General features: G+C 36.8%; 2 pseudogenes; both read right to left on the reverse strand.

Annotated features, from left to right (window-relative positions):
• Positions 1-263: 263 nt before the first annotated feature.
• Positions 264-1,359, reverse strand: LOC120276489 (annotated as a pseudogene).
• A 17,752-nt stretch (positions 1,360-19,111) lies between these two features.
• On the reverse strand, positions 19,112-20,311 carry LOC120276090 (annotated as a pseudogene).
• Between the last annotated feature and the right edge of the window lie 4,721 nt (positions 20,312-25,032).

Genomic DNA, 25,032 nt, shown 5'->3' on the forward strand with positions numbered 1-25,032 from the left:
TCCTACTTAAATTCAACCTTCTAAGTCAAATTCATCAAGAATGTATCTTCACTATCTCAGAAGCCCTTCACTTGCTTGTCATCTACTAATTCTTTGATGACATCTACTGGTATAACCGCAAGACGGTTCTTGTGATCAAAACTGCAGGCTTTATTCTTCAATTGCTTTTAGGTGTTAGCCTTTGGTTTTCATTTTCTGCTTTGGAGTCCAGTGATGCCAAGCCAGTCCCTAAACCTACTCGTGCACTATTGATAGATTCATTTGTCGGCACAGTACCATTTGATGTAGATCCTGATCCCGATCCCGTACTAGGTTCCTTGTCATGTTCGTTCGGTTAAGCTTAGGTTGTGCTCGCTCCTGGGTTGATAATGTTGAGCAGATGTGCAAGTTGTGGCAAAGCTTGGGTAGGAACAGTGTTGGGGCGCATTTGGTGGCCTCTTACTGCTGCTTTCTTTCGTACTTGTGCTGCAGCTCTAGCTGCCCGTTCATTAACTCCCCTTCCATGGGGAAGAGCCTTGTTGATCATAGATGAATTAATGGATCGGTTGACTGATGACCTATTGGCCTTTCCAGAACCCAGAGACGCATCCTAGAATGCCTTTACAAGCTCGGGATGAGCCCTCAAGAAATCTACGGCTTGTTGAGCAGAAGCTGCATTCACCGCCTGCCCTTTCTGCTTCTGGACATTTGTCTACTGCTCTCGGAGTTGAAATGTCTTTATCCAGTTTTCTGAGTCACGAGTCCTTGAATCCTCTTCTCCAAGTTGCTTAACAAGTATATCGTAAGTTTTCTTTTCATTCTGGAGAGAGAGAGTTTATAGGTACCCATACAGTTGAATGCAATTGCAAGAGCATGATAGCAAACTGCAGTTTGAATATGCTCTGAGCTAAGAAGCCGTTCATTCTTTTTCAGTGCTTCTTGCAAGTACCTAAGTGTAGTATCCATTTTCCCGATATCCTGGTACATCATAGCAACGTTTATAAAAGTCGCTGCAACATCAGGATGATCAGGTCCAGACAATAGGCTAAGTAATAGTAATGTGCGAGACATGTGCCGCAGCACTAATTCTATTTGATTGAGGCCATGATAAAATAGAGCCATGTTTCCATAGCTGTGTGCAGTGTCAAGGTGGTCAAGACCGAGACAGCGTTCGTTTATGATTAGCTCTTTGTGCTGTTTCATGATGGCCCCATCAATGTCACCCGCATGACAGAGAACCATAGCAAGATATCTACAACAACTAGCGACTTCTCGATGCATGGGTCCAGTAACTTGTTGAAATAGTGCAAAGGCTTCGGAGAATAGGACATATGCTTCACTTAACATTCCTTCAGCCAATCGAGCTTTTCCTGTATCCATGAGATCTTTTGCGTAGTGGGAACATAAATCTAATCCGATGAGATCACTTTTGAGTAGTTGACAACTGTTCCATAATAACAAAATATGCATCAAGACGTTTCTTCGTTCTGTGATGGTCTATCTTATCACCAATAATACTCATCAATTTGCACAAGGCTTCAATATCTTCACCATTAGGACTTTGGTGTCCATCCAACAAGGTCTGAATGCAACACAACATTATCCCTTCTGTCAACAATCTGGGTTGAGAGAAACGGGGAGGCATGACGAAGAAGCAGCAGCAACATCATGCACTGTTGGCAACATCAACGGCAGTAACATCAACTTTGTGGGATCGAAAATATGCATCTGGCATCATGAAAAGGACACCAGACAATATATCGAAGCACAAATATCATATTTGTTTTGTGTGGGTTCTTTCATTCCTAATAGAGGCAAGCCTCTATTATTAATTACCCCAGATTAGAAATCTTAGGAACCTCCGATTAAGGGCAAGAGTACAAGTAAAAGCATGAAGACTTTGCAAATTATAAATCTTGTCATTTTATTATATAAGCATATTTATTACATCACTTATATATATGCACATATATATATATATATATTATTTATATATATATATATATTATTTTTTTATCTCTGCCGCGGTTTGTGCCTTGTCATTACATTGCCTGCCTTGTTGACATTTTGAGATATATATCTCATTACTGCCTTACAATTTTTTATGCCACTGTCTCAAAATGAATAAGTCACCACTGCCTGTGCCTTATCACCGCATTGCATGTTTCATTGTGTCTAATTCTTTGTAGTTGCCTTAAAATGATTATTTTTCACTCCTATTTTTTAATGGATATAGGGTGTTTATACTTGTCTTGTGCATGGTGGGAACTCCCTTATTTCAATACTTCTTAACATGCCTTGAATATCCATGCTCTTCTCATTTTTTATCAACCCTGAAGGTCCATAACTATTAATAACACTAGGGGCTCTATAAGTCATTAGTGCAAATTTAAAACCCTTGTTTGATGATCATCTGCAACACTACAAAATCCTTGTAGCTTCATCAAGAAATAAGAACTCTTTCCAAACAGAATAAATGGCACTACCCTGCACCTACCACTTCATCAATTTCAAGGTGCTCAGCCCGTCCTACATATTTTTTTGGATTTTATTACCATCACACTCCATTTGTATCTCGTATGATGATGGGACTCTTCTTATTTGTTTTTTTTTTTTTTTTTTTATTTTTTTTTATTTTTTTATATATTTTTTTTATATTTTTTTATTCCTTAACAAATAATGCATGCTATTACATGTATGCAGGCCCTCTTTTATACATATATATATATATATATATATATATATATTTATTTATTTATTTCATACACGTCTGCATGCATGGTTCCCATTCAATATATTTTTTTTTTCTTTATTTATTTCTTTATGCCACTATGCATGCTTCTTTTATATATATATTTTTTTTATTTATTTATTTTTTAATGGTGGCCACCTCTTTATGCATGTCTCTGCATGTTTCTCAAATATATTTAATACTTCTCATTTTATTTTTATTTATTATTTTTTTTATTATTATTATTTTTCATAATTTTCCATTTTTTCCTTGCATGCTTCTCATTATTTCACTTATCATTTTTATATGCCATGCATGTATGCATGCTCCATCATCATTGTTTTTTTTACATTATATATATTTGTTGCCATGGACATGCACATGCATATAATTTTATTATTTTATTATTTTTTTGATTATTTTTATAAATCTTCCCATGCATGCATGTCTCAAGACGATAGCATACTTTTCATCAAAAAAAAATTTTGATTATCTCTTTTTTTATTATTATTATTTTTTATATGTATTCTTTTTGTCCCCATGCATACGTGGATGCTTTTATGAATTTATCATATCCTCAATTATATGTGCATGAATGAGTCGCATGAATTGATTTTTAATTTTATATATATATATATATATATATATATATATATATATATATGCATGCATGGCACGTGAATACAAACATATATATATGTTTAGCCATATTCATTATTTACTAATGGCTTTTTTTATATATATAATTATTATTTTAAATTGATTCACGTGAGTATGCATGACCGGCTTTTTTTTATTACTTTTTTTTTATAATAATAATAATAATTTATCCAATAAATAGATAGCTTATAAAAAAAAAGAGAGAAAGATGATAGCGGCCAACGAAGGGTGAGGATCCTTCCACGTGTAAACATCAACCATGAACACGTACGCTGTTCGAACTTCGCAGCGGATCACCCAGAAAGCATCATCATAAGTCATCTTACATTTATTTCTTATATTTATATTTATATTTATATATAAAAAGTGGATGTAGACGTAATGCAGAAATCTATCATGCATGATGCATGCATGCATGATACATGCAGAGTGGGATACCGATAGGACCATCGGGGTTGAGCAGGATGGGCTGGTTCAAGGCCCCTTTTTTTTCGGACAAGGAGAAGCTGGTGGTTGAGGTAATGTCCAAGTTTGGGATCATGTTCGCTGCCTTCTTAATTGGATTGAAAATGGACCCAGGCTTGCTGAAGAGGTCTAGAAGGAAGGCTGTGGTCATTGGCTTGTCAAGCATAATTGTTCCTTTTGTTTCTATAGCATTGACCTCTGGCCTTCTCTTGATGGACAAGAACAAAGAGGAAAAGTTTGTGTATGTTGTCTCCATTTGTTCTGTGAATTCCTTCACGTCTATTGCCAATATTGTGCCTAGCTTAGCAGAGCTGAAGCTGCTCAACTCGGAGATCGGTCGGGTGGCGATGTCGGCCTCGATGACCAACGACATCATTGCGAATGTAGGGATGATGATATATTAGAAATTTTGGTTCCAGATTTTGCCTGAAACTGGATTACAATATACAGAACCAGAGATGACAATGAGCAATAATGACCGCTAAGAATCCTGTTTGCCTACGACAGCCTCATCACTGGGAATCATATTCATCATCACTTAATTCTTCGTTACTGGATTTCTCTTCTGACGGAGCCCCAACATCTTCGGCTTCTGCATACTTTTTTACAGTATTCTTTAACTCTTTATTCATAAGCAGGTCTATCATGCATCATCAGGGCTGCAGCTTCTCCATTCAATGGATCTAAAGGATTAACCTTGATTCCAAGTACAGCAGTGAGTAGCAGCAGCGACCAATGGACGGCATGTTTGGCGGCATTATTTCAGCCATCCAAACATGCCAAGGCGGTGAACGGCGGCAATGGCGATGAACGGCGACAGTGATTTCTTCTTCTTTTTATATATATGTATATACCAATGGATGGCATGTTTGGCGGCATTATTTCAGCCATCCAAACATGCCAAGGCGGTGAACGGCGGCAATGGCGATGAACGGCGGCGGTGATTTCTTCTTCTTTTTATATATATGTATATATGTATATCTTTATGGGGTGGAAAAAGAAACCTTATACTTATTTCCTTCAGCCTTTCTTTTTTGATCTCTTTTTTTTTCTTCTCCTGAATTTTTTTTCTTCTCCGATCTCCCCTCTCTCTTCAGCCAAATCCTCTCTTTTAAAGAAAAAAATTCGGCCTTATCCTCTCCACTGAACTCCCCCATCCAATCTCCGTCAAATCACACCGGATAAGGATAAGAAACTTTAAAAATTTGAATTCAAATTTTATTTTATTTTATTTTATTTTATTTTATTTTTTATTATTTTTATTTTTATTATTTTTATTTTATTTTTTTTAATTAAGAAACTTTAAAATTCGAATTTAAATTTTTTTTAATTAAGAAACTTTAAAATTCGAATTATTATTTTTTTAATTAATTAATATTTTTAATTTTTTTATTCAACCCTTTTTTTAAAATTTATTATTATTATTATTTTTTTTTCTTTTTTTTGAAAATCAATAAAAATTCGGTTTGCCTCGGGATGTGTGTTTAGGTACCCTAAGATTTGCACCTTCTCAAATCGCCTCGAGATCCGTTCTCATGTCACATAAAATTTAGGATTGCCTCAGGATATGTGTTTGGGCCATCCTAAGATTTGAGATTGTCTCGAGATAGGTGTTCTCAGGGGCAATCTTGTAAATTTTGCATTTATGCCTCGAGATATGTTCTCAAGGGTAATTTTGTAATTTTCATTTTGTATTTACCTTGGAATTTGCATCCTAGTCCAAGACAATCAAATAATCAATTAAGATTAAGATTAGGACATTTCAATTTTAATTCTAAATATATCTACGATTAGGATATATTAGAATTCAAATTTAATTGGAATTTGGTTTCCATTAGAACATCGAATTTTATTAGGACATGCATTATATTATTTATATATAAACAAACTTTTCTTCTTACTTTTTTTTTGTCCTCGTTTCCTTCTGATTGATTTTTTTAAAAAAATAAAAAAAATCTTCTCTTTTATTTTATTTTTATTTTTTTTGGCCAATCTCCCTAGCATCCTCTTCTCTCCAGGTTCATGTGATAGCTCCTATGATCTGCAACTCCTGCGTCTTCTCAACGGCGGCACGGCTACCATGATTGTGAGCGCGGCTACGGTGTCATGGCGACAATAGTATCAAGTACGTTGTTTAGAGGCATTATCTCGACCATCAACAACGCGGCAGCATGACATCAAGCGGCGGCGATCATCGAGCGACGGCGATGAAGAATTAGTGAATATCAGACATGGTTGGCAGCATTATTTCAGCTATTCAACCATGTCAGCGACCTCTTTGATAGGCAGCAGCGGCGACAACATCAGCGGCGGCGACATAAAAATAATCTTCTCCTTTTTTTTTTTAATATTATATATATATATATCTCTATATGTGGTAGCATAGGGGAAAAGATAAGAACCTTCAAGCTTTTTTTTTTTAAGAGCGATCTCCCTTTTTTTCTTTTCTTTACCCCCTTTTAAAAGAATTTTTTCCCTTCTTATCATTATCCCCCCGATCATCTCGTTCTTACCCTAACCTCCCGTGAAATCCCAGCAAATCAAACCCGTGCAGCGGATCGAAATAGGATAAGATTTTCATTTTTTTTTTATTTAAATTTATATGTATAAATTTTAATTAATTAATTAATTTTTTTTAATTAATTAAGAAAATTTTATCATTATTATTATTTATTTGTTTATCTTTTTTTTATTTTTTTATTTTTTTTCCTTATTTTGTTTTATTTTATTATTATTATTATTTTTTTAATTAATTTCAAATTTGAAATTTGAAATTCAAATTTTTTTCTTTTTAACATTTATTTTAATACTTTTTTTTAAAAAATTTAATTAAATATTATTATTATTTATTTATTTAATTTTATTTTTTTGTATCTTTTTATTTTTTTAATTTTTTTATTATTTTTTTTATTATATTATTTTTTTTTTGTTATTTCGTTTTATTTTATTGTATTTTTTTAATTAATTTCAAATTCAAAATTTCAAATTTAAATTTTTTTTCTTTTTATTTTTTTTTTGTTTGTCCCCCTTCTTTCACGCGAGATCCCCTCATAATCATAACCTTGACTAAATCAGAAGAGGATAAGATTTTATTTTAAAAATATAAAATTTTAATTTTAATTTTAATTTTAATTTTTTTTTAATTATTTTTTTAATTATTTTTTATTACTATTATTATTTTTTTAATTATTATTATCATTATTTATTTATTTATTTAGAAATCCAATTTGCCTCGGGATATGTGTTTGGATGTCTCGGTATTTGTACTTTCTCAAATCGCCTCGAGATCTGTTTTCAGGCTTTATGAAATTTAGGATTGCCTCGGTATATGTTTGGCTATCCTAAGATCTGAGATTGCCTCGAGATATGTGCTCTCAAGGGCAATTTTATAATTTGCATTTATGCCTCGAGATATGCTCTCAAGTGCAATTATGTAATTTTGCATTTATGCCACGAGATATGTTCTCAATGGCAATTTTTTTTCTTTAAAAATTTTCTCTTTTTAAATTTTCATTTTACCTCGAGATATGTCCTCAAGGATATATATATATATATATATATATATTATTGTATTTTTGCATTTATGCCTCGAGATATGTTCTCAAAGGTAATTTTGTAATTTAGTATTTTTGCCTCGAGATCTGTGCTCTCGCCTGATCTTGTGATTTGAATATTTTAGATCACCTCGAGATCTGTGCTCTCGGCTGATCTTGTGATTTAAATATTTTAGATCGCCTCGAGATCTGTGCTCTAGGCTGATTTTGTGATTTGAATATTTTAGATCACCTTGAGATCTGTGCTCTCGGCTGATCTTGTGATTTAAATATTTTAGATCGCCTTGAGATCTGTGCTCTCGGCTGATCTTGTGATTTAGATCGCCTTGAGATCTGTGCTCTCGGCTGATCTTGTGATTTAAATATTTTAGATCACCTCGAGATTTGTGCTCTCGGTTGATCTTATCATTTGAATGTTTTAGATTATTTCTAAAATGTCTTTTAGACTTATCTTGAATATATCCAAATATAATGAAATTTATTTATTTGAACCATATGTTGTCTTAATTCGATTATGATTTGTATGTAATAATTTTTTTATTCGATTTGAGTCACGACATGCAATTTTTTTACATAAACAAATGCCCCCTTCGTACTTTTCTTATGAAGAATTTTAGTGAGATTGAGTGAGAGAAGTACGAATCCTCCTGGTTTTTAAGACATCATCTATTTTATATCATTGTTAGCTTAATCCGATAAACGGAATGAAATTCAATATTGTTATAATCCTTTCCTTAGCAATGGATATCTCGAGCCTTTCTTTAGCAATAGATATCTCGAGCCTTTCCTTAGCAATGGATATCTCGAGCTTGGTATAGAACCTTCTCTATCTTTCTCTATCTTATTTTTTTTGAATGAGGGCCTTGTATTTGTAAACATTTTCAGCCAAACTTGGGATGATTTTATAAGCCATTCATCCACTCGATAGCACCATGGGCGAACACGGAAATAGACAGACATGGTTTTTGAACCCAATTTTTTATGATGATCGAATGAGCTCAAAGTAAATCTCCACCGTTCATCTTAAAGGTAAGGACCTTATAAATGACTATTGAATATGATTTGATATGGTGATACTTGACTTGATGATGAGGTAGCTGGGCAGGAATTTAGGCAGATTTTGCCTCTAAATGTCCAAATTTTTTTTATAATGGACATATGAACTTAGAATTCAATCGTGACCGTTCATATTGAAGACCAAAACACCTTGATCATACAGAAAAAATTTCAAGAGGATTATTTTGACTATTTGATCTTAAGCTAGAATTTGAATATAGGGTAATGACAATTATTAATGAATTTCATGCTTGATTTGTGATTTTATTTTGATAATTAATGGACTTGAGGCTCAATCATAACCGTTCACATTGAGCATTATCAAGGCTAGAGTTTTCATAAAATATTTCAGACCAATCCGAATTTTTGGCATAGTCCGATTAATAAATTGATCAACATTGAATGTAGAGAAGCGGTGTCATGCATCATGACCCACAGTTCTACTCTCTTGAATAAATTTTGTAATCTTCAAATCAAATTTCAACCGTTCAGATTGAAGACAAACATATATTTATGATTTGTAAGAAATTTCAAGGCAATCAAAGGTAATTTGGTCACCTGATGAAGACCTTGATTGGAGCAATAATATCAAAGAAGCTTTAGTTTTCATGCATAAGGATTATTTTTTTTGTTTTGTTTTGTTTTGTTTTTTGTTTTTTTTGGTGTTTTTTTTTATTTGGTATTTTTTTGGTCTTTTTGTTTTTGTTTTTTTGTTTTTTTTTGTGTTTTTTGTTTTTTGTTTTTTGTTTTTTGTTTTTTTTTGAAAATACAGGGACCAATGTATTTGCCTCAGGAAGCACACTTAACTATGCATGACCGGTCTACATGGAGCCGGACATTCCTTCATAGACAAATACATGTCCCCTTATTTCATTAAACGAATTTTTAGTACAAAAATGATTTTAGTACATAAATGCATGAAAATAAATGTTTTGCCTCGAGAAGCACATTTAATTGTACATGACTAGTCAACCCTTGTGAGGGACCAGACATTCCGTCATAGGCAAACCATTTTTACATTAGACATAATACTTCTTCAAGAAACGACCATTGATCGGTGGCATCGGTCTTTGTCCATTGGTATCGATAAGTTGATATACGCCTCCTTCGTAGACGATCTCCACAACATAAGGGCCTTCCCAATTTGCTTTGAATTTGCCCCCGGCCTTTTTGTTGGTGATGATGGGTCTTCTGAGGACAAGGACCATCTCTCCTTTGGTAAAAGTCCGAAAACGAGCCATCTTGTTGTATGCTTGAGACATTTGTGCTTTGTAGACTTCGAGATTTTGTTGCACCCCTAATCTTTTTTCATCAAGAGAGTCCAACTCATCCAAACGGAGCCGAACATTATCTTCATTAGAAATTTCATTTTGCAATGCCATTCTTAGGGAGGGTATCTGGATTTCAAGAGGTAAGACCGCTTCAGTTCCAAATACCAAAGAATATGGTGTGCACTGTGTCGGAGTACTATAGGTAGTGCGATATGCCCATAGCATCTCCGGAAGTCTTTCATGCCAATCTCTTTTGTTTTTGGACACTGTTTTCTTCAACAGCTTCGAGAGGGTTTTGTTCAATGCTTCTGCCAATCCATTTGCTCTAGCGTTATAGATGGAGGTATATCTCCAATCTATTTTATGATGCTGCGCAAATCTCCCGACCTTGAAGCTTCTGAAAGCGGGGCCGTTGTCTGAAATAATTCTTCTTGGAGTCCCAAATCTATATAAGATGTTTTCCCTGAAGAATTGGTGCGCACCACATATCCCGGAATGCACATCATGCATAACTTCTTGGGCTTCTTCATATGAGAGGGACCGCAGGAGCAGTTGATCATAGGACCTGCGGTATAATATATCATTTATGAGGGTGAATATTAGGGCTCTTCGCTTTATCTGAAGACCTTTTGATTTATCCTCAGGGAGTTTATCATATTTCAAATATTCCATGAACGGTTGTCTCCAATCTTCCTTTGGCATTTTGAGAGTGAAGACTTCCGCATTGTCCCCAGCACTTTCCTCTTCGACTTCGTCGGGGATCGTACTAATGGGTCTTCTATTTTTTATGGTTATATGGATTTCTTCATAATTTGGATTTGCCAATTCCTTTGCTACTTTTGCCAAAGAATCAGCTTCTTCATTTTCTGATCTTGAAACCCTCCTCAATTGCACTTGGGGGATTTTATTCATCAAATTTTTGACCTTCTTATAATATTTAAGAAGTTCAGGTTTGTATATCTTGTAGTCTCCTTTGACTTGCTTGATAATGAGTTGTGAGTCTCCAAATATGTGTATGTCTTGGATTCCCATTTTCATTACCATTTCCAAACCAGCTATGAGGGCTTCATATTCTGCCTCATTGTTTGTACATGGTTCCGTGAGGGAGAGAGCATGTCTGAGGATCCCCCCTTCCGGTGTAACAAATACGAGTCCTATTCCAGCTTTAATTTGTGGTACTTGGGACATGAGTGCCGGTTTTATAGATGACGCTCCATCAAAGTATAATCGCCACTTTGCTTCTTCCACTATTAATGTCTCCTCATCAGGGAGTTCAAGACTAAGTGGTGAATCATCAGGGAGAGGATGTGCTGCTAGAAAGTCTGCAAGTGCCTGCCCTTTAATTGCCTTCTGTGGAGTATAAGTTATATCAAATTCCATCAGAATCAATGCCCATTTTGCTAGTCTTCCTGTAAGCAACGGCCTCGTCATAAGGTATTTAAGTGGGTCAATTTTTGATATGAGTATTACTTTATGCACTAGCAAGTAGTGTCTCAACTTCTTGACTGCAAACACCAAAGCTAGGCAATGCTTTTCAATTGGCGTACATTTACTCTCAGCTCCTACCAACATCCTGCTAAGGTAATATAACGCATTTTCTTTACCTTCTTCATTATTCTGAGCCAACATAGCCCCTAAAGACCCTTCCAATGCCGCTGTAAATAAGATCAGAGGCTTTCCATGAATCGGGGCTGCTAGTACTGGTGGATTCAACAAGTACTGTTTAATGTCATCAAAATCTCTCTAACATTCATCATCCCATTTGAAAGGAGCATTTTTCTTGACCAGTATAGATAAGGGCTTGCATCTCCCAGAGAGGTTGGAGATAAATCTCCTGATGTATGCTAAACGACCTTGGAAGGAGCGCAGCTGCTTCAATGTCCGAGGAGGTGGCATTTCCAGGATTGCCTTTATCTTGGAGGAATCTATCTCTATTCCCCTATGCCTCACGATGAAGCCTAGGAATTTTCCAGAGATGACTCCAAAAGCACACTTTATGGGATTCATTTTCAACTTGTATTGTCTGCGGCATGTAAAGACCGTCCTCAAATCATCAAGATGCTTGTCTTTGGAATTTGTCTTAACCACAAGATCATCTACATAGCATTCGACGACTTTGTGAATTAAATCATCAAATATTCTGGTCATAGCTCTTTGATATGTTGCTCCTGCATTCTTCAATCCGAACGACATTACCCTATAGCAATAGATTCCCATGGGTGTTCGGAAAGCAGTATTCTTTTGATCCTCTGGATGCATTTTAATTTGATTATATCCAGAATATCCATCCATAAAGAAGAACATCTCGTACCCTGAGGTGTTGTCGATCATGAGCTCCATAACTGGGAGGGGAAAAACATCCTTAGGACACGCCTTATTCAGGTCTCTGAAGTCTACACATATCCGTATTTGCCCATTCTTCTTTTTCACAGGGACTATGCTAGCTATCCAGTCAGGGTATGTTTCTTCTCTGATAAAATTTGCTTCAATCAGCTTCTTGGTCTCTTCTATCACCTTTTCTTCTATGTCAAACTTCATCTTTCTTGGTGCCTGTTTGACTGGAGTAACATTAGGATCAATGGCCAGTCTGTGAACAACCACCTCATCATCCAATCCTGGCATTTCATTATAGTTCCAAGCAAAACAATCAATATGCTCCTTCAAGAGAGCCTTGAATGATGTTTTTTCTTCTTCTGATAGTTGTGCACTTAGGAAAGTCGGCCTTGGGTCACCATCGCTTCCCAAGTCGATTTCAACCAACTCATCAATTGTTGCTTGCCCCCGCTCTTCTAGTTCGAGTGGTGCATTCTTTATCTTTATTTCTTCTTCTTCCTCCTGCCATGTTACCATGTAACATGAGTGTCTAGAAAACTCAGAGTAGCCTATTCCTCTCTTATCCACATGTGCAGGACGCCACAATCGACGAAAGCCCTGATGTGACCTCCTTGACCACTTGATTTTGCTCCCAAATCTCTCAACTATCATCCTGAGCTTGTTGTGGTAATGGCTTGTGAAATTTATGGGTTGAGCTTCATCATCTTCTATTTCTTCAATATTTATGATATCATCATTTAAGGTCTTCTTGCTCTTGTCCTTATAAAAGAGAATGCCTCTCTCCTTTTCATGCCGAGCTGGCACATAAAATGTTTTTAGATGCTCGACTGTATTTACATTCAAGTCATCCAAGGATTTGTATAGCCCATTAGGGATCCTCGTAATGTATAATGCATTTTCTTCAGCAGATCCTTTAATTTGACCCTTAGTTTAACGTATATCTACATCGCTCTCATCTTCTGATGACTCAGTGTCACTACCAAAGTGAGGTGGCGCTGGTTCACTTTTTTGGAGCACAGGAGTAGTTTTGGCTGTCTTGATCAAAGACACTTCTTCTGGGCATGGCAATTTGCCCCCTTTGGTTGACATGGATGCGTTGAGATAATACCTCGCATCCTCATAGTGTATTTCATGGATGCCAAAGGGTTGGATCTCTCCATCAATTCTGAACTCTTCCCCATCCACCAAATACTTTTGCGCATTGATGCGGTGTTGAAGGAACCAAGCTGGTTTTCATGAATCCATGGCCTTCCTAAGAGGGCTTTTATAGGACGCATCGAGCATCAATTACATGAAATTTCACATCGGATGATATTTTTTTCCAAATTTAAGGGGGAGAGTGATCGATCCCAATGCCTTTTGGTCTGTCTTGATTGAAGCCCTGGATAATGATCCTCTCCAAAGATAAGTGGCATACTTCAAGAGCCAATGCTCGAAGAGTATTGAGGGTCATTAAATTCAAAGAAGACCCCTGGATCAATCAAAACCCGGGTTGATCTTTACTCCATCACAAAAATCCTGTCACATATAGTGGTCTGTTGTGTGCCGTAGTCCCAAGTAATAGGTCCTCATTTGTGAAGGATACTGAAAATGTGTGAGATGCATACAGGGCTTCTTTTATGTTGACTTCGGCAAAGTATGCTTGATACTCCTCGGGATTTTTGTAGGGGCATGTATTAAAAGACTCCCGACTTCGGTGACATCATCAATGCATCGTACATACTCGAGGAGTCTTTGGGGACTTTCTTCAAATGTGCCAAAATGTTGTAGTTTGGCTTTTTCAAGGGTTTCTTGGGCGAGACATTCTCTTCTTCAACCATCTTCCCTTTATCTCGGTTACTTGAACTGGGAACCTGTCTTGGCTGAAGTGTTTTTCCAGTTCTAAGCTGCATCTGATGTACATGTTGTGGTGCTTCATCTTCCTCATCAGGGAAGTTTAGCTCATCTTCTGAATCATCATGAGCATTTATAGCATAACATTCACCTTTTTCTTCAAAGTAATCCTCAGTGAGTGTCAAATTTCACTGAGAAACCTGTCCTTGCAACCATTTTTGGAAAGCGTGACATTCTTCTATGGTGTGTCCTGTAAGCCGGTGATATTGGCAGTAGCTTGAATGTCTACCAAGATGCATCAGGCGTCGCCTTTTGGGTTTTGGCAAATCCAATCCATATTCTATAGCTTGATCAAAAAGCTCTTTCCTTTTATCTTTCCTAATAGATCTTTCTTTGATATTTGTTGCTTTAGAAGGGGCTGGAGAATCCACGACTTCTGAAACAAAATTTTGTCCTGATGATTCTGGAGGATATGTCCCAGATTCATCCCACTCAGCATCTTCAATGTGTAACTGCCGTAGCCTATTAGCTGACTCCTCTGTCACCCTTTGAATGAAAAGCAGGGATGTCTTCAGTAGGCATGACTTTCTTCAATACCTTATATTTTGGGGTCTTCGGGGTGTAATATGGTTCTTTGGACATTAGTTGTGGGTAGGACTCCAAGAGCTTGTCGTTCGCCTTCTTTACTCTTTCCCTGAATGCTATCTTCTTTCTTTGCTTTTTACTGACATAGGGTCGACCGTAAGGGTCATATGACTCTTCTGTCTCAGAGAAGCTATCATATTCATCATCATCTTCTGGGTTATATAAAGGTTCCCCTCCGGAAAAAACCCTGCAAGTCTCCACTTGCACATCTTCTTCATTTCCAATTTTCTCAGTTAATTCCCTGAGTAACTCCTCGACTTCTTCAGGAAAATAATCTCTGAGGGTAATCAGAACCCTTTCTTTCTGCTCATATTCTTCAAGGGTCTCAATATACTCCTCAATAATAGATTTCTTGCACTTTGATTGTTCGCGCTTTTGCTTTCTTTTCTTATTCTTTTTCTTTGACTGCTTTGTCTGGTGACCTTTATGAGGTTGCTGAGAGCACTTCCAAATGATCCCTGGCAATTCAGCCAACCTTTTTAACATCTTCATTGATCTTTTGGTTACAAATACTTCCCATAACTCTTCTGGGATAGCACAAGGTTTGTCATCTTCTGTTGATGTAAATATCACCTTGTTACAAACCACTGTGACTTCCCCTTGAGATGACCCTTCTGGGTTTAGGGTAGTCACGTAACGTATATGTTCAGCTGGTTGCTCGGACAAGACATTCTTTGAGAGTGTGATTTTGCCCTCTTGGTATTGTCGCTCGACCTAGTCCTTGAAAACATAACAATCTTCTATTGTTTGTCCCAACACCCTATGATATGGACAGTAATTGGGATGATCTGTCTTGCTTTGCTCTTCAGGTCTTTTGCATTCAGGGAGCTGTAGACCCTCTCTCATAGCATCTTTGAAGATTTTATGCACTTTATCTCTTCTGAAGGAATACTTCTTATTCATCCTATCCTTTAAGGAAGGAAGAGGTTTTGACTCATTGTCAGTAGCACCTAAGCTAGGTACCTTAGCTTGTTCTGGTTTATGGGACTCTGCTACACCATTCCCCTTCTCAATATTGAAGGTAGTAGCAGTGTACTTGACGCCTTCTATTTTCTTGGATTTGTCTTTGTCACTCCTTGAAGTGGTCTGGAAATTGGACAACACCTTCGGGTTGGTCCTTTCCAATTTTTTAGCTTGTGAGATTAAGCCTTGGAATGTAGTGATGCTAGATGTACTCAAGAACGGTGACATCCAACTATCAATGTTCCCCAACAATAAACCCACTGCCTGCTGCTGATCAAGTGGTTGTTCACATTTAATGCTCAAGTTCCTCCACCTCATGATGTAATCGACCACTTTTTCATCTTTGTTTTGGCGAGTGGCTACTAGGTCAGCGATTGTGATTTTGTCACTTATGCCCCCAAACAGTACTCGAAATGCATCTTTTAACTGCTGCCATGTTTGAATCGACTCGGGTTGCAGATTTGCATACCATTCAAATGCTACTCCTGTAAGACTTGCAGAGAACTGTCCGAGGAGGAGTGATGGCTTCGCACTTGTATCTCCACAAGCCGTGACAAAATGAGCCAAGTGTTGGTCAGGATTGCCAATCCCAGTAAATTGCTTGAATTTAGGAACATTATACCCTTTGGGGTAGGGCACCAGGTCATGGTAGCTGGGATAGGGCTTGTCTCCATCTGCCCTTGTCTCAATTCCTTTGGCTTGATTTAATTCAGCAACTACCATTCGCTGTATCTCTTCCCGAGTCATTACAGCTGATTGTTCCTAAATAGGAGCATAAGAGGTTCCCCCATGTTCTGCTGGCCTAAAGGTTTCCTTTGGATGTGGTGTTGGACTTCTCGACCTCTGCATATTCTCCATAGGAAACCGTGGGATTACCCCTTGCTCAACTGGCCTCAGGGCTTCTCTCGGCCGCCGGGTTGGACTCCTCGATCTTCCTAGTTGTTCAGGTTGACTTTCCATGAGGGTTTTAATTTGCTTCTGCATTTGTAACATTGACCCCATCAACATTGCCATGTTGTCATTGAGTCTTTGATATTCAGTATCACGGTGTCCCTTTTGAGGAATAAAGACAGGTTCATCCTCTTCATCTTCATTTAGTTGTTGTACTTCTTTTGATCTTATCTTCTCTGACTGCAATTTCCTTGATGCTGTGTAAGTCTTGTAGAGATTCTGACCAAATGAATTCCTGTGATAGGACTTTGGAGGTCTACCAACTTTGTTTTCACTCAGTTGGGAACGCAGGTCTGCAGTGGTTGCGTTCTTCTTCACCAGATTAAGAGGTTCAAATGAGTTGTTGAAGGTACTCATCTGATTATTTTTGTGCCCTTGGAACGACACAAAATCCAGCCTTTGTTTTGGAATCTTAACTTTCCTTTGTGTGAGCCTCGAAAACACACTTTTCTTCTTTGGTGTGTTTTCATCAGATGAGTTGAAAATTTCACTTTCCCGCCCCTTTGCTGTAATGGTAAAGGTAGGTTCATCATCATCATCATCATCATCATCATCATCATCATCATCATCATCATCATCATTCATGTGAACTACCCTCTTAGGGTGGGATAGCCTCTCAAATACAGATAGTCTTGGTGAGTCCTTGACATCAGCATCCTCGCCAGTTGCAGGAATAATCACATTGGGGCGACGCCCTTTGGATGGAAGCCGCGAGAATGTCAAGGTTTCCTTCGAAGGTGCGGGTCTCCTTAGGAACTGCACCGACTCAGATATGGTGCCAAAGGTCAGCTCAGCTCCTGCAGCTCCAGTGTTGAATGTGCAGTTGGGCAGTTGCACCTCAGTTCCTTCGCCAAGGAAAATTGTGAGTTTTGGACTTCCAGAGGTAGTTGAGTTTTTTAGTGCCATTTGTTCTTCGTTTCCTGCAAAACAAAAAGAAACATGATTAGATTTCTTTCATAGGATGTAGGAACAACGCCTTTACTTGTACTTTTGCCTCAAAGATGGAAGGAGGAATGGAGTCCCCACCAGGCGTGCCAGAATTTATGGGATCGAAAATACGCATCTGGCATCATGAAATAGACACCAGACAGTATATCGAAGCACAAATATCATATTTGTTTTGTGTGGGTTCTTTCATTCCTAATAGAGGCAATCCTCTATTATTAATTACCTTAGATTAGAAATCATAGGAACCTCCGATTAAGGACAAAAAAATACAAGTAAGAGCAAGAAGATTTGCGAATTATAAAACCTGTTATTTTATTATATAAATATATTTATTACATCACTTATATGTATATATATATATTTTGTTTTTCATCGCCGCTGCCTGTGCCTTGTCACTGCGTTGCGTGGCTTATTGTCGTCTTGAAATGAATAAATCACTACTATCTATGCCTTATCATCGCATTACATGCTTTGCTGTTGTATGCGGTAGGCATCTCATTATCGCTTTGAAATTTATTACTGCCTTTGGGTTGAAAATTTTAATCATTGACTAACCCCTGATGCTACTTTGGATATAAGGAAATGTTGTTCAAATACTGAACAATACCAAGCCTGATATATATATATATATATTTGCATGCTTCCTCATGAATTTGCATGCAAACTCTTCATCGTTCATCATTTTTTATTTTATTTAATTTTTTTTTTACATATATGTCTTTTTCATGATGGGTCCATATTTTTTTTTTTTTGATTATTTATTTTGATTATTATTTTTGCATGTATATATGTTTTTTTATGGTGGGCCCACTATATTTTTATTCCATACTTTTTCATTTCTCATTTCATGAACGTAGGCATTTGGCTATTTTTATTGTTATTATTTTTTGTTTTCATGCACGTATACTATGCATGCCTTTATATATATATATATATATTTAATAGTGGCCACCTCTTTATGCATGTCTGCATATTTGAATGCTCATATGACAAGTTTTCTCAAATATATTTAATACTTCTCATTTTATTTTATTTTATTTTTTTTGCATCATTTCCCATTTTTTTGTTTGCATGCTTCTCATTATTTCATTCATCATTTTTATATGCCATGCATGTTTCTTTTATTTATTTATTTATTTTTGCTTTTCATCTCATATACATGCATCCCTGCACGTTGTTTTTTTTTAGACCGCCACCATCATCCTAACATCATCATCAGCATCATTAATATGCATGCATGCTTATCTACTCGTACATTGAGATTTATTTACTCTTTTAAATGGTGGCACCGAATTTTTTTTTTATTTTTTTTTTATTTTATATTTTTTTTAAATACATAAGCGTGTCATCCACAAACCCGTATATCAAAATTCTGAATTTTTTTTATAGCAAACAGAAAGTTTTTTTTTAATACCAATAAATGCCCTTATTTTAACATCTTCTAAAATAGCTTCACATCAATCCTGTTTTACAAACTTTGGCCTTTCTTAGTTTCGACGAAAAAAAAATAAGAGCAGCAGCCGGCAAATGAACACTCGAATGGCATGTTAATGTGTATAGAAAATCCTACTTAAATTCAACCTTCTAAGTCTAATTCATCAAGAATGTATCTTCACTATCTCAGAAGCCCTTCACTTGCTTGTCATCTACTAATTCTTTGATGACATCTACCGGTATAACCGCAAGACGGTTCTTGTGATCAAAACTGCAGGCTTTATTATTCAATTGCTTTTAGGTGTTAGCCTTTGGTTTTCATTTTCTGCTTTGGAGTCCAGTGATGCCAAGCCGGTCCCTAAACCTACACGTGCACTATTGACAGATTCATTTGTCGGCACAGTACCATTTGATGTAGATCCTGATCCCGATCCAGTACTAGGTTCCTTGTCATGTTCGTTCGGTTGAGCTTGGGTTGTGCTCGCTCCTGGGTTGATAATGTTGAGCAGATGTGCAAGTTGTGGCAAAGCTTGTGTAGGAACAGCGTTGGGGCGCATTTGGTGGCCTCTTGCTGCTTCTTTCTTTCGTACTTGTGCTACAGCTCTAGCTGTCCGTTCATCGACTCCCCTTCCACGGGGAAGAGCCTTGTTGATCATAGATTAATTCATGGATCGGTTGACTGATGACCTATTGGCCTTTCCAGAACCCAGAGACATAGCCTAGAATGCCTATAGAAGCTCCGGATGAGCCCTCAAGAAATCTACGGCTTCTTGAGCAGAATCTGCATTCACCGCCTGCCCTTTCTGCTTCTGGACATTTGCCTACTCCTCTCGGAGTTGAAATGTCTTTATCCAGTTTTCTGAGTCACGAGTCCTTGAATCCTCTTCTCCAAGTTGCTTAACAAGTATATCGTAAGTTTTCTTTTCATTCTGGAGAGAGAGTTTGTAGGTACCCATACAGTTGAATGCAATTGCAGGAGCATGATAGCAAACTGCAGTTTGAATATGCTCTGAGCTAAGAAGCCGTTCATTCTTTTTCAGTGCTTCTTGCAAGTACCTGAGTGTAGTATCCATTTTCCCGATATCCTGGTACATCATAGCAATGTTTATAAAAGTCGCTGCAACATCAGGATGATCAGGTCCAGACGATAGGCTAAGTAATAGTAATGTGCGAGACATGTGCCGCATCACTAATTCTATTTGATTGAGGCCATGATAAAATAGAGCCATGTTTCCATAGCTGTGTGCAGTGTCAAGGTGGTCAAGACCGAGACAACGTTCGTTTATGATTAGCTCTTTGTGCTGTTGCATGATGGCCCCATCAATGTCACCCGCATGACAGAGAACCATAGCAAGATATCTACAACAACTAGCGACTTCTCGATGCATGGGTCCAGTAACTTGTTGAAATAGTGCAAAGGCTTCGGAGAATAGGACATATGCTTCACTTAACATTCCTTCAGCCAATCAAGCTTTTCCTGTATCCATGAGATCTCTTGCGTAGTGGGAACATAAATCTAATCCGATGAGATCACTTTTGACTAGTTGACAACTGTTCCATAATAACAAAATATGCATCAAGACGTTTCTTCGTTCTGTGATAGTCTATCTTATCACCAATAATACTCATCAATTTGCACAAGGCTTCAATATCTTCACCATTAGGACTCTGGTGTCCATCCAACAAGGTCTGAATGCAACACAACATTATCCTTTCTGTCAACAATCTGGGTTGAGAGAAACGGGGAGGCATAACGAAGAAGCAGCAGCAACATCATGCACTGTTGGCAACATCAACGGCAGTAACATCAACTTTTCTGATTGATTTTTTTTAAAAAATTTTTTTTTTAAAATCTTCTCTTTTATTTTATTTTATTTTTTTTTGGCCAATCTCCCTAACATCCTCTTCTCTCCAGGTTCATATGATAGCTCCTATGATCTGCAACTCCTGCATCTTCTCAACGGCGGCACGCCCACCATGATTGTGAGCGGCGGCTACAGGTAATGCAGCGACAATAGTATCAAGTACGTTGTTTAGAGGCATTATCTCAGCCATCAACAACAGCAGCGGCAACAGCATCAAGCGGCGGCGATCATCGAGCGACGAGTGCGATAGAATTAGTGAATATCAGACATGGTTGGCAGCATTATTTCAGATTTATTCAACCATGTCCGCGACCTCTTTGATAGGCGGCGAGCAGCTGACGATCGGTCAGGGTGACATGAAAAATTCTCTTCTCCTTTTTAATATTTTATATATATATATATATATCTCTATATGTGGTAGCATAGGGGAAAAAGATAAGAACCTTCAAGCTTTTTTTTTTAAGAGCGATCTCCCTTTTTTTCTTTTCTTTCCCCCTTTTAAAGAATTTTTTCCCTTCTTATCATTATCCCCCCGATCATCTCGTTCTTACCCTAACCTCCCGTGAAATCCCAGCAAATCAAACCCGTGCAGCGAATCGAAATAGGATAAGATTTTCATTTTTTTTAATTTAAATTTATATGTATAAATTTTAATTAATTAATTAATTTTTTTTAATTAATTAAGAAAATTTTATCATTATTATTATTTATTTTTTTTTATCTTTTTTTTATTTTTTTTTATTCTTTTTCCTTATTTTGTTTTATTTTATTATTATTATTATTTAATTAATTTCAAATTTGAAATTTGAAATTCAAATTTTTTTTTCTTTTTAACATTTATTTTAATACTTTTTTTTAAAAAAAAAATTAATTAAATATTATTATTATTTATTTATTTAATTTTATTTTTGTATCTTTTTATTTTTAATTTTTTTATTATTATTTTATTTATTATATTATTTTTTATTTCGTTTTATTTTATTGTATTTTTAATTAATTTCAAATTCGAAATTTGAAATTAAAAATTTTTTTCTTTTTTTATTTTTGTTTGTCCCCCTTCTTTCACGCGAGATCCCCTCATAATCATAACCTTGACTAAATCAGAAGAGGATAAGATTTTATTTTAAAAATATAAAATTTTAATTTTAATTTTAATTTTAATTTTTTTTAATTATTTTTTATTACTATTATTATTTTTTTAATTATTATTATCATTATTTATTTATTTATTTTGAAATCCAATTTGCCTCGGGATATGTGTTTGGATGTCTCGGTATTTGTACTTTCTCAAATCGCCTCGAGATCTGTTTTCAGGCTTTATGAAATTTAGGATTGCCTCGGGATATATGTTTGGCTATCCTAAGATCTGAGATTGCCTCGAGATATGTGCTCTCAAGGGCAATTTTATAATTTGCATTTATGCCTCGAGATATGCTCTCAAGTGCAATTATGTAATTTTGCATTTATGCCACGAGATATGTTCTCAATGGCAATTTTTTTTCTTTAAAAATTTTCTCTTTTTAAATTTTCATTTTACCTCGAGATATGTCCTCAAGGATATATATATATATATTGTATTTTTGCATTTATGCCTCGAGATATGTTCTCAAAGGCAATTTTGTAATTTGGTATTTTTGCCTCGAGATCTGTGCTCTCGGCTGATCTTGTGATTTGAATATTTTAGATCACCTCGAGATCTGTGCTCTCGGCTGATCTTGTGATTTAAATATTTTAGATCGCCTCGAGATCTGTGCTCTCACTGATTTTTGTGATTTGAATATTTTAGATCACCTTGAGATCCGTGCTCTCGGTCGATCTTGTGATTTAAATATTTTTAGATCGCCTTGAGATCCGTGCTCTCGGTACGATCTTGTGATTTAGATCGCCTTGAGATCTGTGCTCTCGGCTGATCTTGTGATTTAAATATTTTAGATCACCTCGAGATTTGTGCTCTCGGTTGATCTTATCATTTGAATGTTTTAGATTATCTCTAAAATGTCTTTTAGACTTATCTTGATTATATCCAAATATAATGAAATTTATTTATTTGAACCATATGTTGTCTTAATTCGATTATGATTTGTATGTAATAATTTTTTTATTCAATTTGAGTCACGACATGCAATTTTTTTACATAAACAAATGCCCCCTTCGGTACTAAACCTAAGGTCAACCATGACTAACCTTACACTATGCCCCGGCGGAAAGGGATACTTTCGGCGCCTCTGATAAGTGCTTATGCATTACTTTCATAAGGTTTTAGTGCTAATATATGTGTATTTATGTTCTTTTACGCATGTAGGGCTGTGAAGCTATGTTTTGAGAGAAGAAGCCAAAAGTATATCATAAATGCACTATTTGGGGAATCTTGGAAAGAACAAACGCGAAGACACAAGTGATGCTATAAAGATATGTGAGTATGTGCCAACCTCCATGTATTCAAACCATTACAATTAGTTGGAGGGCACGAAGACAGTCACATTTGCGTATCCCTACTTGTACATTGATAGCAAGATCTTTACCAATGACGCTTTTGATTGAAGAAGAGTTGCGATCTATGGCATAAAAGTGTGCCCGTTTATGTTGCCTCGATGAAAAATGTGGAATTGGGAGTGTGGAAATTCCACACGCCCGTGAGGCAGATCAACAGGGGCGTGTGGATGCCTGATTCTAGCCCTATTTAAGCCATGATTCAGTCCGATTTTGGGGATCTTCTTTCCCCCTTCTCTCCAACTTTTCCCCATCTTTTGAGAGGCCATCGGCTAGGGTTTTGAGAGGCTTTTGGCATGTCTTTGGAGTTGTTCTCTGGATTCGACAGCGTGCTTCGCTTGGAAGAAGGTTATTGGTGGAGCTTTCATTGGTATAGATCTAGGGAGGTGTGCCCTAGGTCGGACAAGGGGACCTTTGGAAAAGATGAGGCTACTCCACAAGACCATCGACACGAATACCGAGGGGGTTTTCCTATGGATTGTTTATCTTTATTTTCAATTTAATTGTTGATTGTATTGTGCTCCATAAAGAGCTAAACCCCCTAGTGGGTACTTGGATTTTGTAAACACTAGGATGTTAGTATTTCTTTGACCTTCCATTATGCTTTCCTTAATTGATGTTTTTAATTGAGTTCCAATCTTGAATGCTTGTTGAATGATTTCTCCCCTAAAGTAACACTAGGGTTGAGAGTCAATATTAGTAATCTTTGTGGATGGGTGACACGCCATGAGGGTTAGACAAAGCTAGATTGTAGAGGTTGAGAGGGAGTCGAGAGGTAGCAGAGCATCCCCTTTCTCCTCCGATGTGATTTATCCTAACTCCATTTCCTAATGCTCTTTGGGGTTACAATAGAGTGAAGTGCTAAGGGATGAACTCCGTTGGGGCTTAGTTGCGTGAGTAATAGGGTGAAGTGTTGAAGTGACTTTAGTATCTAGGGCTTAATTGTAACTAGGGGTCTTTCGCCTGAACGAGATGGTTAGATCTACAAATAGGAATAGGGTTTATCACTTAGAATCCCTAGAGCTTTAAGCAACCTAGCATAGTGTGAGGTGTTGAGACTGAGCGATTTCTCCGATGGGACATAGTGTAAGGTTAGTCACGATTAACCTTAGGTTTGGGACCATGTGCGATAGGATTTTCCACGACTCAATAAGCATTAATTAGGAAGTATAATGGTAGGTCTTGCACTTGAAGCATAACTTCTTGGGGAGCATTGTCTGAGTACACCACTTCTATCGATTGCCTTACCTGTCACTTACTTGTGTCTCTCATTCTTGTTTCTATTATTTATGTTTAAATCACATCTTATCAACACAATCATTATCCATCTTCACTTGGTTAAGTGGCAGTTTAGGTATTTTTATTCCCTACTCTCTATCGATATGATACCCCACTCACTTGGGATTTATTAGTTCAACAAACCCGTGCACTTGCGGGGCACACGCAAAGGGCATTGTCAGCCTCACACTGTGTGGCTCTGCATGAAGGTCTAGAGATTCCAAGTGGTATACCTTATTCCCTAAAATAGATCTAACTCTTTGATACAGACGAAAAACCCTAGTCACAATTAAGCCCATCACTAAGGATTACTTCAACACTTCAGTCTGTTTTTTGCACAACTAAGCCCCAGTGGAGTTTATCTTTTAGCACTTCACTCTATCATGACCGCAAAAAACTCTTGGAACGTAAAGGTAGGATAAACCACATCAGAAAGGAAAGGAACGTTCCGCTACCCTCGACTCACTCTCTTGACCCTTTTTAACCTTGCTTTGTCTAATCCTTATGTAGTGTCACTCATTTACAAGGATTACCAAGATGGATTCTCAACCCTAGTGTCACTCTAAGGGAAAATC

This window comes from Dioscorea cayenensis, chromosome 14 (assembly GCF_009730915.1).
Source record: "Dioscorea cayenensis subsp. rotundata cultivar TDr96_F1 chromosome 14, TDr96_F1_v2_PseudoChromosome.rev07_lg8_w22 25.fasta, whole genome shotgun sequence".
In the NCBI taxonomy this organism is placed as follows: Eukaryota; Viridiplantae; Streptophyta; class Magnoliopsida; order Dioscoreales; family Dioscoreaceae; genus Dioscorea; species Dioscorea cayenensis.